The sequence below is a fragment of the Notamacropus eugenii genome, chromosome 1 (genome assembly GCF_028372415.1).
Source record: "Notamacropus eugenii isolate mMacEug1 chromosome 1, mMacEug1.pri_v2, whole genome shotgun sequence".
NCBI classification, from domain to species: domain Eukaryota; kingdom Metazoa; phylum Chordata; class Mammalia; order Diprotodontia; family Macropodidae; genus Notamacropus; species Notamacropus eugenii.
Window position 1 is genome coordinate 118,900,591 of NC_092872.1, and position 20,965 is coordinate 118,921,555.

Sequence of the window (20,965 nt, forward strand, 5' to 3'; positions counted from 1 at the left end):
TATGTGTATGTGCATGTATCTATATATTATCTCAATTGAGCCTCAAAACAGAGGGAGGGACCAGATAGATCTGCAGTTTACAAATGAGGCAACTGAAGCACAGAAATATAAAATTTCTTACTCATGATTGTAAAGATAGCAAGTGTCATAGGCAGGACCTGAGTGCTGCTTTTCTTGAATCCAAGTCCAGCACTCAGTGCATAGAGTACCAGGCCTGGGGTCCGGAAGACCTGAGGTCGAATGTGGCCTCACACACATATTTGCTATGACTCTGAGTGCATTTAGGATTTAGGGTTGGGGTTAATGTAAACCCTAAACCCTAAATGCCTCCGATCCGATTCTAACCCTCACCCTAAATAGCCAGGCTATTTACTTAACCCCTGTTTGTCTCAGTTTCCTCATTTCTAAAATGAAGATAAGAGCATCTACCTCCTGTTGTAAGGATTGAATGAGATGATAACTGGAAGGGTCTTAGCATGTTGCCTGGTACATAGCAGGCACTGCATAAAAGTGATGATTATTACCCTCTGTTGCTTCTAGCTCAGTAAGACTGGGCAATAGAAATAGTCCCCAGTTAATTAAATGGTTGTGTTTCAAGCGTGTGTTTCAAGTTAGTTGTTTGAAACTCTCAATATATCTAGAATACTTTTTTACATGAAATGGAGTCTGAGATGAGATTACAATAAAGTATATAACCTTTCATATAACTGAAATATAATATTAACTATTATAGTAATTAACTATGTAATAATTTGCAAGGGGAAAGGAATTTGAAATTCCAATTTAGGATTCCATAAAAATACATTCCATCTTCTTTAAGGTACTTCCATTCCTCTTGAACTAGATGTTAAATGGAGATTAAATAAAGTAAAATAAAAATCCTTTGCATGGCAGTAGTTTTGGCTGTCCTCTATGTATAGAATTCATTTCCTCTTTCTATCTGTCTCTCTGCATCCTTCAAGATTCAGTTCAGTGATTACTCCAGTAATTAGTGTTCTCTTGTTCTTCATGTTACCTTGTCTTTGTTTATCTGTGATGTAGTTTATTGCTGAATAGAATGTGATGTCCTTGAGTACCTAGGCTGTTTTTAATTTTATCTTTGTGTCATTCATACATATAATTGTTCCTTAAATATATTATATATTTAGTGTTAGTATTTAGTCAATGTTTAACTTAGTTTAGTCAATTAGTATAGTACTTAGTAAAGGTTTCTTTTTAATGGCAGTTGGAGTGATGGGAATAAGTTTCTAAAAACATCAGTTTGGCATCCTTGTCTGACTTCTATTATATTTCTAAAATCAAATTCAGCTTTTTTCCTTTCTTCCCTGAAGTCCGGAGCATTGAAGCAACAATGGTCCTAATAGTTCCTATTACTTTACTTTAATGGCAACTATATACCATAGGGTGGGATCTTTCATACCAAAAATATATACACAAATGACCTGGTCACAAGAAACATACTGTACTTTATAAGAACACAAGGGAGAAAAGAAACACAAGCACAGACACAGACACACACATACACGCACACACACACACGCCCAAACACACAGAGAAAAAGAACTATGTGTTGGTAAAAGAGAAAATCCATCATTTTCTCTATTCTCTGTTTACTTGCTCAAATGTATATACTTTGCTGGTTAGGTTAACAATAAACACTAACTACTTTTTAGCTCATATTTCTCACTTGGGAAGTGCATGTCTTCAAAATTAACACCATTTTCTCTCCCCCAATATCTCTAAGCAATCACAACAAGCCATGGTATCCCAGAGTAGGAAGACCTTAAAGAAACCAGGTTGTGATGTGTCAATGTAAGGGAAGAGCAGAAAAGGTGGCAATAGCTCTTGAGCCTTTGATAGCCATCATGAGGTGTGGCAGTTACATAAAACAGAATGGCTTGATGAGAGGAGGTACAACGGGTCCTTATCACAGTATAGTTCAGTCTCTCTTTTTTTAATTTGAAGAATACTAGGGAAATTTACCTCAGCCAGTTAATAGTCAGGCTCAAGGACCAGTCATAGGCTTTTGAACGTAAGTTATATAACAGTTAAAATGAAATGCTCAGGGGAAACAGTAGAGGGCAAAGTAGAAGAGTAAAAACAAAACAGATCAAAGAAGAATTCAAAGAACATACTTGGTCTCAGTTGGAATTAGCTGGAGTGATGTTATTCTCTGCTAAAACCAGGATGCAAGTAAAACTTCTTAAGTACCGGCTACAATAATTACTAAAAAAATTTTTAAAAGCTTCCTAATTATTGGATAAGAAACCTGACTGAAAAGAGCTCTATAACCACCTCTCAAGAGAGAGGTTTATCAATCACAGCACTTACAGCAGATGAAAGAGAGAGTAGCACATGGCTCTGATATTGCTGAGATTATTAGGTCCATAGGAGCTCTATTGTTGAGAAAATAAAAGAGAAAGAAACTGAAGTTTAAGAGTATTGGGTTGGGGGTGGAGCCAAGATGGCAGAGAAAGGGCTGGAACTTACTTGAGCTCTCCCACAAATCTTGCCAAATGCCTGTAAAAATGACTCTAAAATTCTGGAGCTGTAGAACCCACAGAATGATGAAGTGAAGCAAATCTCCAGACCAAGACAGCATGGAAGGTTGACTAGAAGCATCTATCACATTGGGCGAGGAGCAGAGCACAGTCTAGCATGGGCCATGCTGGCCCAGACAGGGCCTGAGTAAGCCTAGGAAGACTGAATCACTGACAGCTGTGGGGGTTTCCAGACTTCTTGAAAATGTTGAGGACAACTTGAAACGTTAGTGGAAAAAATCTGTCAGACCTGTGTGAGAGAGTAGAGTTGTTTGGCCCCAGCGCCAGGGTGGTGGAGGGGACAGAGGAGACTGTGTCAGCCACAGCAGCAGCAAGCGCAGTGGCAGTGGCTGTTTCTGGAGCTTTAGGCATAGAGTGGGGGGGATAGAGTGGCTTACCATACACCACACCCACCCACACTGGAAACAGAGAACTACCTTGACAAAGAGCTTAAAAGTCAAGTAATTGACTGGTTAAATGAGCAACAACCAGAAAAAAAATCAGATTATAGAATCTTACTTTGGTGACAAGGAAGACCAAAATATACAACCAGAAGAAGACAACTAAGTTAAAGCTCCTATGTGCAAAGACTCCAAGAAAAATATGAATTGGTATCAGGAAATGGAAGAACTCAAAAAGAATTTTGAAAGTCAAGTAAGAGAAGTAGAGGAAAGAATTGGAAAAGAAATGAGAATGATGCAATAAAATCGTGAAAAATGAGTCCACTATTTGCTAATGGAGACCTAAAAATGCTTAATAAAATAACACCTTAAAAAATAGAATAACTCAAATGCCAAAAAGCCAAAAGATCCAAAAAGCCAAGGAGGAGAGGAATGCCTTAAAAAGCAGAATTTACCAAATGGAAAAGGAGGTCCAAAAGCTCACCGAACAAAATGATTCCTTCAAAATTAGAATGAAATAAATGGAAACTCATGACTTTTTGAGAAATCAAGAAATTATAAAACAAAACCCAAAAGACTGAAAAATAGAAGACAATATGAAATATCTCATTGGAAAAACAACTGACCTGGAAAAAAAGATCCAGGAGAGATAATTTAAAAATTATTGGACTGCCTGAAAGCCATGATCAAAAATAGCCTGGACATCATCTTTCAAAAAACTATCAAGGGAAACTGCCTTGATCTTCTAGAATCAGAGAGTAAAATAGAAATGGAAAGAATCCATCTATCATCTCCTGAAAGAGATCCCAAAAGGAAAACTCCCAGGAATATTTTACCCAAATTCCAGAGTTCCCAAGTGAAGGAGAAAATATTGTAAGCAGCCAGAGAAAAAAATTCAAGTATTGTGGAAACATAATTAGGATAACACAAGATTTAGCAGCTTCTAAACCACAGGATCAGAGGGCTTGGAATATGCTATTCCAGAGGTCAAAGGAGATAATCACCTACCCAGCAAAACTGAGTAAAATACTTCAGGGGAAAAAAATGGAACTTCAATAAAATAGAAGACTTTCAAGCATTCTTGATGTAAAGACCAGAGCTGAATAAAAAATTTGACTTTCAAATGCAAAAATCAAGAGAAGCATGAAAAGGTAAACAGCAAAGAGAAATCATAAAGGACTTAATAAGATTGAACTGTTTACATTCCTAGATAGAAAGTTCATATTTGTAACCTTTGAGAGTTTTCTCAGTATCAGGGTAGTTGGAGGCGTACAGGGTGAGTTGAATATGAAGGGATGATATCTAACAAATATAAAATTAAAGGGTGAGAGAGGAATATATTGGGAGAAGGAGAAAGGGAGAAATAGAATGGAGTAAATTATCTTACTTAAAAGAGGCGAGAAATACCTTTTACAATGGAGGAGATGAGGGGAAAGGTGAGAGGGAAAAATTGAACCTTACTCATCAAATTTGGGTTAAGGAGGGAATAACATGCACATTCAATTGGGTATGAAAATCTATCATACTGTACAGGAAAGTGGGAGGGGGGGCATGATAGGAAGGGTAAATGGGAGGAGGGAGTAATTAGAAAACATGTATAAGGAAGGACAGGGTCAAAAGAAAGAATAAAATAAATGGGGTAGGATAGGTTGGAGGAAAATATGATTTTCACAACATGACTTTTATAGATGTGTTTTGCATGACTGCACATGTGTAGTCTATATCAAACTGTTTGCCTTATCAGTGGGGGTGGATGAGGAAGGAGGAAGGGAGAGAAGTTGGAATTCAAATTTTTAAAAACGAATGCTAATTTTTTTTTTTTTTACATGCAAGACCTACAGGCAATGGGGTATAGAAATCTATCTTGCCCTACAGGAGAGGCAATAGAGGGGAAGGGGTTCAGAAAAGGTGGAGGGTTGATAAAAGGGAGGGCAAATTAGGGTAAGAGATAATCAGAATGCATGTTTCTTATGGTGGGGGAGGGGAGAGATGGGGAGAATATTTGTAATTCAAAATCTTGTGGAAATGAATGTTGAAACCTAAAAATAAATAAGTAAATTTTAAATAAAGTATTGGTTTCAAGAATATCCAACACTAAACTTTGTACTCAAGCAATACAATGATGTTTGTTTATTATATAGTAATGATTAGTAGTATTTTTCAAATTTCCTTTTTGTCTGTTATCCTTTTTTGATACTGCCCCTCTCCTACCACTGACACCTCAATTATAACAAATAAAATTATTTGAGTAAAACTGAATGATACAGTATCACCATATGAAACATTCAGTTCATGTACCCCTTCACTTTTCTGCCTAGAGGAAGAATGTATGTTTCCCTATCTATTCCCCAAGACTGAGATTAGTCGTTATAATATTAATACCATTATTGCAAATCAATAATGTTCAGCGTAATATTAAACAGGATATTCTTATATAATTTCAAGAAAAGCTTCACATATTCCTTTAGTGAGAAGTAATTCGGTCCAATCTCTTTTCCTTTTGGTTTATTTCCACCATTAGAGATACACCTTTGATTTAAGGAATTGTCCAGAGCAAAATATTATTGAAAGTTATTCTATGCTAAGTAGAAAGATACCAATTAAGAAAAATACCAATTAATCTATTGGTATTCATTTTCATATTATCATCACTTCAACAGAAGTTCATCAGAAAACATAGCAGAAATGAAGAATCTGGAGACAGAATAGGCAGGCCTGAGTAGAAACACTAGATATCTGGTTAGGAAAAGTGTCACACTTTTTTAAAAAAAGTGCAATTAATTGAGAGAACAGTCAAGATGGTGTCTTGTAGTTATACACTATATAGCTGCTGAATAGTTAAATGAATGACAAAAGAAATATTTTTATTATTTTCCACTTTTGCCTAGGGATGTCCCTAAACTAACTAACTTTCTGTCTGTCTCTGTTTCTCTCTCTCTCTCTCTCTACACACACACACACACACACACACACACACACACACACAGAGTATAGCCAGCTCTGTTATGCAAGTATCCACTCACTCTTTAATCTTCCTCAACTTTGTCTTCTGTCCCAAGCATTCTACTGAACTGCTGTCTCCAAAATCACGAATGATATCTTATTAACCAAGTCCAATATTTCTGTACTTCATCTTCCTAGATGTTTTGCAGCTTTTAACACTATAAGATTGAGGAACGAATTTAATCTATGCATTAGTTTCCTATCATCAAAAACAGAGCTAACAGTTTAATCCTATGGTATCATAGTTTACCCAAGAAATACTTATGCAGTTACTAATATGCTCATTTTATAATTGCTTATAGATTTCCATAATGTAAAATGTACAAACCTTGGAGCTTGCATTCAGTTTTATTCACTTTACCTAAAAAAGAGAAAGAAAAATAGGAAATTTTAGTAGAAACCAATCTAAGCAATAATGCCAGTAAAAGGGTAGCTTATGGTTTAGTTTATGATTAAATTAAGAAGAATTTAGTTATAAAATAATCTTATATTTAATTCAGTTCAACAACTGAATTAAATATTAAAATGGATTTTTTGAAGAGAAGTTTGTGGATCAGAAATTAAGAATGCCATAAAATTGACATACTATAAAGAGGAATAGTCAATGAAGTTAAAAATCAACCAGATTAAAATGTATAAAACAGTTTTGTATTCAGCACATATATAACTACCAGGAGGAGGCTATCTTTAGCCATCTAATTTTATTACTTTGAGATAAATATGAGGGCTTGGCAATTAATTTAATGTTCTTTACCTCGATTTCAGAAAGGTGATAGAACAAAAGGTTTCTTATTGTGATTACTTTTTTTCCTTTCCCTTCATCCAAAAAGATTTCCTCTGTCACGGAAACAGTGATAATTATGTTGTTCTACATTACTTAAGGAAATTATAATTATGTTGCTGAATATTAAAACAGTAAACTACTTTTCTCAGGGAAATTGTAATTATGATAATGCAGCATTACCCAACCAATATTTTTCAGTCATTGTTTTTTTTTTGAGGATTTTGGCATGTAGGAGGATACATGCTGTTGAGTAGCCTAAATGGTATCTCGGTCTGATCATACTACTTTAACTTTTATTATGTAAAAGATTTAAGCAAGAACTCACAGTCAAAATCTGTGTCTCACCAGGATTAGTATTTTGAACAAAATCGAAGTATCTGAACCAAGTTTATATGTTACAGTTATTAGATGGACACCACTTCCCTAGGCTGAGCATAAGTGAGTTCCTGCGTAATGTTGCATGCTGTGTGGTACCCCATGATTTGGTAGGGAGTAGTGCCTAAACAAGACTAGTGATTCTCAATCTGCTTCTCACATCTCACATTCGGTAAGTAAAAACAACACCAACATGTGAGCAGAGAGCAATAATCCCAGTTACATGAATAGAAGAAATGCAATGCTGCCTGGGAACTATCTTTTCAGCATCCTCAGGAACCAATATGAAAGTGAAAAGAGATTAGAAAAGAGTGAGATCAGGCAGCTCCCAGAACTATAGCTCAAAGGAGAATGCTTGACTAAATAAGGAATATGACATATTAAGATATAAGATAAATAATTCTGACTACAAAAGTTTGGAAAACTTCCTATATATTCTTATAAGAATATGGAATTAGAAGAGAAATAGCAGAAAAGTTAAAAAAAATGTATCAAATATCAACAATAAATGTTATGCTGAAAAGCAACACAAGAGTGTAACACAAAGTGAAGAACTATCTGGTTGCTGGACTCAGATGGATCTGTAGGAGAAAGTGAGGCTGGTGATCTGCACAACCCTCCCTCACTCAGAACAAAGTCAAGTGCAAGTCATGTCATCGTTTCTCTGATGGCACGGTCTTCTTTGGCAACGAAGGATGAACACAACAAGTCGTCAAAGAATTTGAATAGTTTTCGAAGGAGGAACGCAAACCAAAATTTGGAGGTTTCATCTCATACCACATAAATTGATACAGATGGCAACATATGGAAGTGTTACTATTGGAAAGGCTGTGAGAAGATAAGTACATTGATTTACTATTTGGGGAACTATTATGTGGTCCAGCTGTTCTGGATACCAATTTGGAATAAGGAAATTACTAAACTGTCCTATTTTTGGATCCATGGATACCACTATAGACCACATACCACAAAAAGTAAAAGCTTGAGGCAAAGGTCCATTTTATATCAAAATATTCACAGAAGTACTCTTTGTAATGGCAAAGAACTAGAAACAAAGCGCGAGTTGACTAATTAGGAAACTATTAAACCCTGTCCCCCCACTATGGAATCTGTATGTAATGGAATTAGTAAGAAATGACAAACATGAGGAATTTAGAGAAACATAAGAAAACTTGTATACCTAATATAGATCAAAATAATCAGAACCAAGAGAGCAATATAGAAAAACTACTAAAAGTAATGAAAATGAAGAAAAATAAATAAAAGTCAAATTCTTAGCATTTGTGAAGCCAATGGAAGTCTCAAAAACAAATAATAAAATAATCTTCCTCAATCATAGCAGAGAGAGCTACTAGGATAGATTATCATATTTGTACATGTCAATGTGTATGTATATTTATGTATATGTGTGTGTGTGTGTGTACACATACATATACACTCATTGTTTTGGGTTTTTACTTGTCTTTTTTGTGACAGAGTGTTCACTGGATACTGGTAAGAACTGACTGAGTTAAAGGACATACACATACATACACCAACTATACAAATATACATTCATGTGTACATGCATTTCTTTTACATATTCCTATTTTTCATATATATGTATATGAAAATTTACATATGTACTCATATTTCATACGCATGTAAGAAATGCAGGAGTCAGTTCATTGGGATTTATATTCTTTAAGTTCCTGGAAATCTTTAATTTCACTTGGTGCAGGATTAATCAACTTCAGAAACAGAAATAAATTTATGGTCTGATGGATAGACTGGCATAATCATTACTTTTGTTTGCAGTGTGCAGGTAGCTGTCCATTTGAATTTGTGAGATTTCCCAGCTTCCTTTACAAACTCTTCAAATGGAGAAGCTCTCACTCATATATAGAAGGAATCATTTGAGATTCATGAAAAGAAAGTAGCAGAAAACCTGCCATTTCTGGTAGAATCAGCCAATCTGCCATTGTGATGAACTGCTTGAAATAAAACAACTCCATGACCCTATTTTGTCTAGTGAGCACACAAACTAATGACTCTGTTTAGGGTTCCAGGGAAAAATGATTTATCTTTTTTGTAATATCAGGAATTATATTGTAGTTGGACTATTAAACCAATATGTTTTATGTCTTTCTAAATGAAAAAAAGTGCTTACCTAAATATAAAAGGATTACATTATTTTGTTTCCAATCATTCTGTAAATACAGTCACCTCAGGTTTATTTGTTATAAATTATGTATGTATATGCACAAATTTCTAGGTTAGTTTGACCAAATGAGCCTTAAGTTTAGTTTGGTCTTTGCCATGCAGTAAAATATTTTTTAAGAATTCTATTTTCTTGGAAAATATTTCAAAATGACTATTACAAAAAAGCAACTCTTTAATGATTAGCTATGGAATGGGAGAATGGAATACAATGGGGTACAATTTTAAACCATAAATATCAGGACTTTACATGGGATGAAATTCAGTAAGGAAAATTTTTGGTCCAGTAAAATACCATTTGAAGCAGTCTTTATGACCAAAATGTGCAGGAAAACATTATCAGTTAGGAGGGAATGGTCAATGATGTCAAATGCTACAGCAAGGTCAAGAAGGATGATGACAGAACAGATCACATCAGTTAGCCTTTAGGAGGTCACTGCTGATCTTCAAAGGAGTTGTTTCAATACTGTGGTGAGAACAGAATTCATTTCTTTGGGGTTTCAGAATAAATGGATGGTGAGGAAGTTGTGACAGTAAATAAAAACTGTTCTTTTAGTTTCATGGTGAAAAAACTTTAAGATATATGATGAATGTACCAAAAAACAATGGGAAGTTTTTGTTAGTTTAAGGATGATAAAAACCAGCCTATGTTTGTAATCATAAGGGGAATATATTAGTAAAAATAAAGCAATTGAGGATGAACGAGGGAATAGTGGGCAGAGAAAGGTCTCAGAGGAACAGAGATTAAGGAGATTTAAATGAGGCAGAGTTACAGAAAGTTGTCAGCCTCATCCCCCCAGAGTCATTGAAGTCTTGTGGCAAGACAAAAGTCAGAATGTCAGTGGTGGCCTGGGAAATTGTGGATGATCTTGGCATCTTTGATGTCTGACCAAACTATTTCACTGCCTTAATGCTCTTTGGAACAAATTGTCCTCATCCACCCATTCCTCTGTGGGAAATCTTCACACACTTGGGTTAGATGTCCCTCTAATTCACCGACGGCTTTGAGGTCTGTCACTTACACTCAACCTGGTTTATCCCCTCTGCTGAGATGGTTTTACTGAGGTGTGACCCCTGTACCTGTTACAGCTTAGTGGAATGACAGGTGAACGCCAAAGGTGAATGGGCAGTTGAAGTCATAATGAATGATGGAAGAAACTGGGGTAGAGAAGAATATCATAAAGCAGATATTGAAATCACTGAGGAAGTCAAAATTCCTTGGAATCAGATGATAATGATAATTAAAAATTATAAATTATAAATTTGGAGCTGGAAAAGATCATAAAGCCTATCAAATTTTACAGATGAAGAAACCAAGGTTCAAAGAGTTGAAGAGACCTACTTAGGAACAGCTGTCTAATGAGATCTGGACACAGATTTTGCTTGACCCTATGTTCAGCACTCTGCCTGCTATATCACATTGCTTGTTTGGATAAAGTCAAATTTAGATAGCGTGAGCTCCAAAAGATAGGCCTAATATATGGACTAATATTACAAAAGCAGTGTTATGGAAGTAGAGATAGGGAGCAAGTAGTATTTTGACTTTGCCTCCTGCCAGTGAGAGTTAAAAGGCAAAGGAAAAGAGTGGTCAGTATGGAAGAGGATAACACGTGATCTTTAAGGGAAAAAATATACAAACCACATAAACACATAAATACAGACATATGTACATATCTATCTATATTTTAATTAAATAGGCTCCCCAAAACAAGTAAATCATTATATCTGTGTGTATTCCAAATGGCAGCTAAAAAATTAAAGAAAGTATGGACAGAGGCTTGGCTTAATCTGTGGGGTGTTGATTTTAACTGTGTTTAGGGATTCCTTGTCTCATACCAACACCAAACTTACTTAGATACGTCTGTTTCTTAGGGCCTGGGACAGAGGAACTCTTAATTACAGGGGAACGATGTATTTAGATCAACAGACTGATCTGATACTGTTTCTGATACTGTTATGTCAAAGAGGATCTTACAAATGACTCCTTGAGTACAAGAATTTTCTTATAATGTCATATGCAGCTCATGGTAAATATAAGGATATATAATTATCTGTGACATAAGCATCACATCTCTGTTTCTCTGTTTATAGGCTTTACAGTTTACAGAAGTGTTTTCTTCACAATAAATGAGAAATTCTGGGAATGAATTATTCTATGCTTTTACACAGAATGCTTTTTTAAATGTTTTCCTCTCATCCAGGGCATAGATCTCTCAGTGAAGATGGAAATCTGGACTGAGGGAAGGTTGCAAGATTCCTGTTGGCCCATATGTAGAAGGAGGGAAAATAATACTATTCTGTTATTTTTATTGTTTCTAAGGCTATGGGGAACATATAATCAACCTGGTGGCAGGAGAAATGATTTAGAATTCTGGAGATAGTGCATGGGAAGAAGCAGTTAAAGGAGTATTGTTCTATCTAATGGTTGGTATGATTGCTATAATGAAGACTTTCAGAGTTGATATATTTTTCTAAGATTCTACAGCATTTTATAAACCTTGAAGCACTATAAAAATGGGATTGGAAACTTCTGAGATGGTAGGCCTTTGGTTCAAGCAGCAAGTTTTGTTTTGGTCAAACCTATTTCAGAGCCAAGAACTAGAGAGGTTAAGTGGCCTGCCTAGGATCACTGAACTAATAAATGTCCATGGTGGGATTGGAATATATATCTTCCTCAGTAAAATTACAGCTTTCTACCTACTGTAGCACAATACTTTTCTTTATAAATTTAGGTGGTATGATATTCAAAGGATAGATTATTAATGATAACAGAATAATTGTATGCAAGGACCAGTAAGAAGTAAGGATTAATTTGATTTCTCCCAGTCAAGTGGGTTGGGAAATAAGAACCAAGACTGATCACTATTGGAGAGAATGGTAAGTGATGTAGAGATGGAGGTAGATAAGTACATTTAGAAGGAGATAGTGGAAGAGCCTCTTTATAAATTCTGATCACTTGGGGAATGACTTTTGTTCTTAAATATTTGTAGTTTGTTGTTTTGTCTCTGTCTTTCTCTCTCTCTGTACATACACAAATATATATATATGTACATATATATATACATATTATATATATACATTCACATGTTTGGTATTAGACATTTATCAAAGAAATCTGTTGCATAGAGAAAAAAGTCAAGGGAAGACAAATATGTAGAGCACTTTTATTATTGCCATTTTCAATTTAATATCTATATATCTATATGCATCTTAAAATAAACTAAACCTATAAGCTTTTCACTATAATTCTTACAATTTCCCTTCTTGTTCTTGGCATATTGAAATATTTGTATCTTTTCCTGATTATGTTAGCAATAAAATAGAATATTTAATATTAAAAAAAACAGAATAAGGGGAGTCCTGTGAAATAATGATGCTGAATTATGCCCCTTTGAAGTAACTTAGTATACTGCTTAAATTTGAAGGTGAATAAATCCAGGCCCAGAAAACATCAGGAAAGGAAATTATTTTAGAATCTTTAGCCTCACCTTTCTATCTTTTCCCCTCCCACCCACATCAGGAGGTGGGCCTGCTTCCCTCTTAAGGTCCTAGAACCTTATTCTTTAGGTAGCTTTGTTTTAGGGAAAAAAATAAAACAATAAAAAAATGCAATAGTGTCATTTACTATTGCTGGTAAGGTGCAAATGCTTATACTTCAGCATCAACAACTTGAACATATTGTTATTTCTTCAGAATTTGTTTTTTATTTACTCTTTCTTGATATCAAGTAAAATGAGAAAAAAGGTATTTCCCTTAATATTTAATGCATCAGCAAGCAATAAGAGGTATTTTTTAAATTAGGGAAGGATTTTTCCATTATAATAAACAAAATTATTTGTATATTGTGATGTCCAGCATTGATAGTAACTTCTAAACTCCCTTTTTTGGTCCTTTAAGGGGCTTGGACAACAACTGAAATACAATTCATTTCTTTTGGGCAGGGTAAACCATGGAATGATTTGGCTTTTGCATCTACAGGACTATTACTGAATCATGGAAAGAGTGTTCTGAATGACCAATTATCAGTTATAATTGAAGGACACAGAACCTTATACAATCTCAGTATCTCCAAATTCAGATGACCCTATATACTAATTTCCCTAATGTTGATTTTTCTTCATCCCTCTCCTTGCCTCAAAAATCTCATGATGTCAGGAATTCAGAGTTAATTTTCACCATACTCCAAATTTTACCATACTGTTGACCATGTGACTTGTGTCAAGGCCTCCCACTAGAAAATATTTGCATTAATGGACTTCCCAGGCAAGTAGACAATCCAGCATTCAGACAATGCTTCCTCAAACCCTGGAGTCCAGAAAAGAGAGAAACAGGTATTCTTTGTTCAGGTAATGTTCAGAATAGTTAAGTTTGAACTGGAAAATGTAAAGTGGGGCAAAGCCAGATAACTTATATAAAGACCTCTCAATTACAAACAGGGCTAAGAGAAGAAATGGGTAAAGCGAACTCTTGCTGCCAAGGAGCAGTTATCCATTTCCCTCCTCGTCCTCTACACACTATGTGACACTACTGACCATTCCCTTTCACTTTATATTCTTTCCTTCCTGGACCTCAGAGACAGGATACTCCAATTTCCAGCATTTCAAACCATTCCCTCTCTGTATACTTTTGCTCTTTTCTCTTACCAACCTGTGAAGGTGATTTTTTTTTCTCCTCACATTCTGTCCTTTGACAAGTTCATGACTTCAACAGTCACTTCTATGAAAGTGTATACACACATATGTATGTATGTGGGTATATGTATGTATATGTGTATATGTATGTATACACACATATATACACAATATATACATGTGTGTGTATGTGTGTATATATATATATATCCGGATTTATGTGGACAAGTCAAAACTTCTAAAAACTTTTATTTTATGAAATTGAAATTTTACATTTTGTGTTTCATTATCAATACTATCCCTATTTTCATTAAGAATTTTCCCTCATCACAATTATACAAAATCCTTCCCTTCTCTAATTTATTTTAATGACTTCTTTTTTAAAGTACTCATAGCCCATGCCTTCCCACTTCTCTCTTTCTCCCTCTCTCTGTCTTCCACTCCTTCTTTCCATTCCAAACTACCCTTTAAAATCCAACTTCAAAATTTTAACCTTTCCTTCACAAACCCTTCCTTTTTATGTCTAGATCTGTTATTTCATTAGCATCGGTAACTGAAAGTGTGGAAAACTTCACTGATGGTAATGGTCAACTCATATTCTTAAAGAGTATCTGGTGACACACATATATATTTATTAAGTTTTATATATATTTATATATAGTAAACACATGCATGCATACATATATGTATATATATACATACACATAAACTATATATATGATTTAAATTAAAATATTTATGCTATTAGAGAACATTTTTAACAAATAGCAATTGGATATTCTGGCGAATCAATGGAGAAGAAAATGGCTGTGAAAATGATCTGACTATGTAAAAGTAACACTAATTGTAATCATTTATATGAACTCCTTACCCTTTATATATAACTGCAAAGCAGAGCAATGATTATTGCCCTGTCACTAAATGGATCAGATTGATTTATGTGAGTGTGAGTGGTCTGTAGAAGAATACCAATCAAGAATTTTTTGAGAGAGTGACAGAAAGGATTTGATCAGAGAGATATATGCACAGAAAATGAAGTGGGCTGATCATTTAGCAAAAGTTATGGTTAACTAACAGATAGCCTTTTTGCACTATTGTTATCCACTTTGTGTCAAGAGTACTAGGTGGAGGCTATGAGTATATATGTTGGGTGTATACCAGTTGCAAGTTTTGCAAGAAAACAAGGATAAGGGAAAGATCAGGTTAGAAGACATGGATGGATTATCTAAATCAGGGGTGGGGAACCTGTGGTCTTGAGGTCCTCAAATGTGAAGTGAATCCAAACTTCACAGAACAAATCCGCTTAAAAAAAGAATTAGTTCTGTAAAACTTGGACTCAGTTAAAAGGCCACATCCAAGGATCTAGAAAGTCACATGTGGCCTCTAATCCACAGGTTCCCCACCTCTGGCAGATTGTTGGAGGAACCACCTCAATTTATGAACCATTAGCATATCATAGATGTATCATGACAGATGCAGACAAATTTTTATTTGTTTCCCTTTTATTTGTTTATACTACCATACTCTAGTCTTGTATAACCCAGCTTATCTCTGCTGGTAACCTAATTTATCATTTTCATTTAATTATCATCTCTAAGAAGATGATTGTTCTATCTATTCATCTATCTATTGATATCTCCAGCTCTAGCTTCTCTCTTCATTTCCAGTTCCTTCTCACCTACAGATCCTATAGACATCTCAAATTTACACGTCATAACAGAACTCAGCAATCCCATCTAGCCTAAACTTATGTTTCTTTCAAATTTCTACTGAAAATGTCACCATCCTACAGTTTCTCAAGGTCTCAACTTCGGCAATTCCTCACTCTACACATTTTATAAGTTCTCAAATCTTGTCTAGTTCCTCAACATCTCTTAGATCTGACACAGAAAAAAAAAACAGCTTAGTTAAAGCTATCATCACCATTCACTTGGATTAATGCAATGTCTTCTTAATGGTGTCACTGCATCACTCTTTCCCCTAGTCTTCCACATAACCCCCAAGAAGACTGAAAGCACATATATGACTTATTCATTCCAGTGGCTACCTATTACCTCTACAATCAAATGCATGCTCCTTTGGCATTTAAAACCCTTTCAACTGAGCTCTATCCTACCATTCCAGTCATATGTTATACTACTTTTTATCAATCCAGTTCATTGGAGAATACAATCCAGTGAAAATTTTTACATGCCTGTGACATGCCAGACACAGTGTTAAGCATAAAGGACATAATGAAAAGAAAGATAGTCCCTGCTCTCAATGAGCTTACAATCTAAAGTGGAAAACAACACATAAATGGAGGCAGGAAAGCTAGGAAAGGGGACACTGGGGGCATGGCATTGAAACCAGGCAGGACAGTAGATGTTAAGCAGGATGATCTGAGGGTGCAGTTTTGGCCCTCTATAAAGGAAGGCATTGGGAGGAGCTTGGTATTTTGCCCTCCAGCTCGCCAAACCAAGGAGTGGGGAAGGAGGCTGAGGGAGGAAGAGTCAATCAGTCTTGAGCTGTTATTGAGTTTAGAGATGATAAGCTTATCCAAGGAGGGGAATCTTTTTCCCAGGAACTGAAAGGAGGGGTATCTTGTTCCAAGGAACTCAATGGAGATAGAGCATCAGATGCAAAGTGAAGTCAACATAACGTATCTTTTCATTCCTATGTCATATAGCCTACTTCAAATACTATATTGCCCAACCAAACTGGCATGGCTGTTCTTCACATACAACACTCTAAGGCTACCCCTTGGCTTTAAACTTAGGAACTGGAGGAGCTGTATATATTCCTTTCTTAAATCTTCTTAGATTTTTTAGTTTCCTTCAGCTTATTCACAACTTCTTAGATTTTTTTGGTTTTCCTTCAAAACTCAGCTCATTCACAACCTCCTACATAAGGCCATCCTAGTTTTTCTACATTCATTCATTTAACAGACAGTTACTGTTATATGAAAATCCCTACACTAAATGTTGGAATAGATACAAAAGTTATCTGATGATTTCTTCACTTGTGTTGTTTACTAGGATAAGTAAGGCACATAATTAAGCTAATAAATTGAAAAATAAAGTGCTTTCTATTCTGAAGGACAAAGACCCTTATTTAGATTAATTTTTTTCCTTTAGAAAATATTGATATACTGCATATAAAGCACTGTCATAGCCATTATAAAGGTTAAAACGATGAATAAGACAAGGTTCATGCATTAAGACACAAATGCAGGATTAACCACAGTCTTGGAAGTACATGTATCATGTAATGAAATTTTGTCAAAGTGTTACAGAGGGATAAATTTCATCAGAAATTTAAATTTCTTCAGAAGAAGGAATTTATAAGAGAAGAATTTACTCAAAGATTTCATTCAGTAAAAGAGATTCTTGAAAGAGTTGTTTTAATGGGTAAAAGTTGTCAAAGACATAGGAAAGTGTGGGATTTACAGCTGAAAAGGAAGGCAGTGTTTGATCAGGGATCATAGTGAAGAGTTCGCTTTGCATAGAGCTTAAGCTGCCTGTCAGTAAGAAGTGGAACATGAAAAAGAATGGAAAGATCCATTGAGGCAAGACTGTAGTGGCCCTGATGGAATTTGGACTTTAGTCTCCGTGAGATATTAAGACCAGCTGAATCCCTTACAATTAAAGTTTTCTCCATAGTCTGTAGTGTTTTGAAGCAAAGTAAACAAAAAAAGCTTTTATGAAAGCACTTGATTTTGAAAAGTACCTAACACGTTTAAGGTGGGAAAAATCTTATTCATTATGTTTAGATGTTTACTCTGATAGCTTAAATTGTATTTAAGGATCTTAAAACAAAGTATTAATACCTCTCTATTTTTTATTTTTAGAACAAAGGAAGTCTGTGGTCAGATTTGTTCTTAGACCTTCTAAATTCCAGGTCCAGTGCTCTGTCCACTGTGACATCTTGATGCCCAAGGAATTTTTGAAAGGGAAGCAATAATTGAAGGGACTTTCGCTAACCAAAATAGAATATTAATCTTACATAATAATGATGAAAATACCATGTGCTCTACTGGAAAGAATAGCTTACACAGAATGGAAGTAATCAGTGTGGAGCCTGCAAATGGAACCCAAAGAAGCCAGTTTAAGTCAAAGCTTAATAGGGGACAAAGAGACTGCAGAGGCTTTAACTGCTGAGAATGCTTACCACCTGCAGCACAGTTTTGCCTAGAACAGGATATGAACTGAGAAGCTCAATCTCCAAGGCTTCTACAATGGAAGAATTGTGGGCCAGAACAGTAAGGAATAGCTGGCAATACACAATTAGTTTGAAACCAGGGAGTCATGCCCTTTAACCCATTTATAACCAAAATAAATCAAAGAAATAGGAGATGTTCTTGCTTGCAAAAAATAAAGTAATTAAAACAGCTTTTTTATCTTGGTGAAAAAGAATATTAAGAGGATTTCCATTATTTGAAGAATGACTGAATAAGTCAAAGAAGATGAATGTGTGGGATTACTATTGTGTTCTAAGAAATGCAAAATTGTTAGTTTCAAAAAGACACGGAAAGACATGTGGACTGGCATAGAGTGAAGTAGTAGAACAAAAACAATTTAAAATATCAATATCTTTAAAAATAACAATTTTGAGAACTTTTATAAATGTTTAAAAAATGAAATAAGCAGAACAAGGAAAATAATTTATATAATAACAATGATGCAAAAATAGTTCTGAACTTTGTAGGAACTATGATCAATTCCAGAGGACCTATGATGAAATGTGGTACCTATTAGAGATGTGATGGATTTGCAGCATAGGAGACATGTAGATATAATGCATATAACTTTTACAATATATAATATACATTATATATTCTCTAGAATTTATAAACATACCAAATACATATACACACATACAAACAACATTGAGGGATTTTTTGCTTGAGTATGCATATTTGTTATAAAAAATATTTTTTTTTCAATGAGTTGAAAGGATGGAAAGGAGAAAAATATATTTCTGTTCATTAAAAAAATAGAGAGGTATGGGGGGTTCTACAAATTTGAAATATTGAATGCATTTTCAGATAAGATCATTATATTATTAGTTTTACTTAACTGTTTTACGTTGTTATAAGAGATCTTACATGAAGTAGGAGTAATGTAAATGTTTAGAATTTAAAAACAATAACAAAGAAAAGCTCATCTAAAATTAAAAAAAAAAAACACAGGATGTCCACTAGTGGAAATCAGTTTGTCTTATTTGTGTTATTGTTTCATTCTCATTAACACTGAATCCCTAGGCATTTTTAAAATATGGCTTCTGGGCTGTGTTCATCCTCTGAACAGTAAGAAGTTACTGATGATTTTTGAGCAAAAAATTATAAATTTAGATCTGAAAGAGACTTCAGAGTAATCTACAGACGCAGTCAAAGCCATGTTTTAGAAAGGTGAGTCAGACGTTGGTGTTCATGGAAACCAATGGTGAGACAGCAACTGTCCAGAGATTGGATGCTAACTTTGACAACGATAGTGAAATTTGTAACGCGATGGAAAGAATAGTTGCCTCATAATTGGTTAAGTTTCTGTAAGTCAGGATTATTTATGGTGTGATTACATGTATATACCTAGAGGTTATGAATTTTGCATTACTTTTTGTGTGTGTAAATATATATATATATATATATATATATATATATGTATATACATGCACATAGCTATTTATATTTACCTACACCTTACTGACTTATATTCTGACCAGATCATGCCTGAAATGACATGTTCAGTTTTCTGATTCTGTGTGCTCCTTGTCCAAAATGTGTCATCTTTACATGAACTTATTTTGTATCTATTTTTGTATTTACTTATCTTGGTATATGTTATTTCTCCCCAGTAGAATATAAAGTTGTTGAGGGGAGAGATTGTTTCATTTTTAGGTATATATCTCTCCTTCCAAGTGTAGTAGAGAGGTAAAAGTGCTTACTCAAATGATCTGAATTTAATTTTGTAAACTACATTTTAGGATAGCATTAAAAAATTAGAGATTACTCTAATAATACTCAATATCCTGCCATATGTTTTTTTTTTCCTTCTAACTTATACTAAAATTTGCTAGATATATCATTCCTGGTTATAAGTCTCTATCTAACCTTTATGGACTTCATATTTCAAGTTCTCCTTTTTTATAGAGTGGCAGTGGTCAGGTCTTACACGATCCTGACTGGTTTATAGATACTGAAACTCTTTTTTGGGGGATGCTTGCAAAATATACATTTTTAATTAACCTAGAAATTTGTAGATTTTGGATATGACATTCTTGGTAGTTTTCATTTTGGGACTTAAAACCACATCATATGAAGATTAGTTGAACTTAGAAATATTTGACCTTCAGAAAAGAATGCTTAGTAAGAATTTGATAGTATTTTCTAATATTTGGAGGGCTATCTTATGGGAAAAGAATATAGACTTATTCTACTTTTTTATAAAGAAAAATTAGGTATACTGGGATGGCATTTAGAGGAATATTTCAATTCAATGTGAGAAAGTGTTTCAACAATTCTTGCTACCCAAAAAAATGAAATAATCTACCTTTTGTTTTTCCAACTAGAGATCTTTAAACATAGGCTGGATGGCTCTTAAATAAGAAGTGGTTGAAATATGTCTTCTCTAAGGTCCATTATGACCAAGATACACACACACACACACACACACACACACACATACACACACACATTTAAAATAATGACTAGTGGTAAAGAAGTATTGACAATGATTTTTAGTATAAGAAGACACCATTCCAATCCCAGTTCTGCTGCTTACTCCTTGGGCAAGTTGTTTAATGTTGCTAGGGCCCACATTCTTTATCTGTAACTTAAATAGGATGGGCAGATCATTTATAAAGACTGCTTTTAGTTTGAAAAGTTTGAATCCTGTGACACAATTTTTCATGTGGTTAAAAGGAAAGGAAGGAGCTGATACTATTTTATAGTTCCTTTCAGTGCTATGATTCTTAGATATTATACACACACGCACATGCATGCACACACACACACACCACACACAGAGTCAATCCACAATAGTCATATGTTTAATT

General features: G+C 34.6%; 1 protein-coding gene across 3 annotated transcripts in view; it reads right to left on the reverse strand.

Annotated features, from left to right (window-relative positions):
• Positions 1-20,965, reverse strand: part of LINGO2 (leucine rich repeat and Ig domain containing 2) — a 1,607,677-nt gene that overhangs the window by 457,040 nt on the left and 1,129,672 nt on the right. For all 3 annotated transcript variants that reach the window (XM_072612692.1, XM_072612700.1, XM_072612709.1), the window contains exon 5: positions 6,273-6,305. The gene's annotated coding sequence lies outside the window, so the exon portion shown is untranslated. The remainder of the gene's footprint in view (positions 1-6,272; positions 6,306-20,965) is intronic.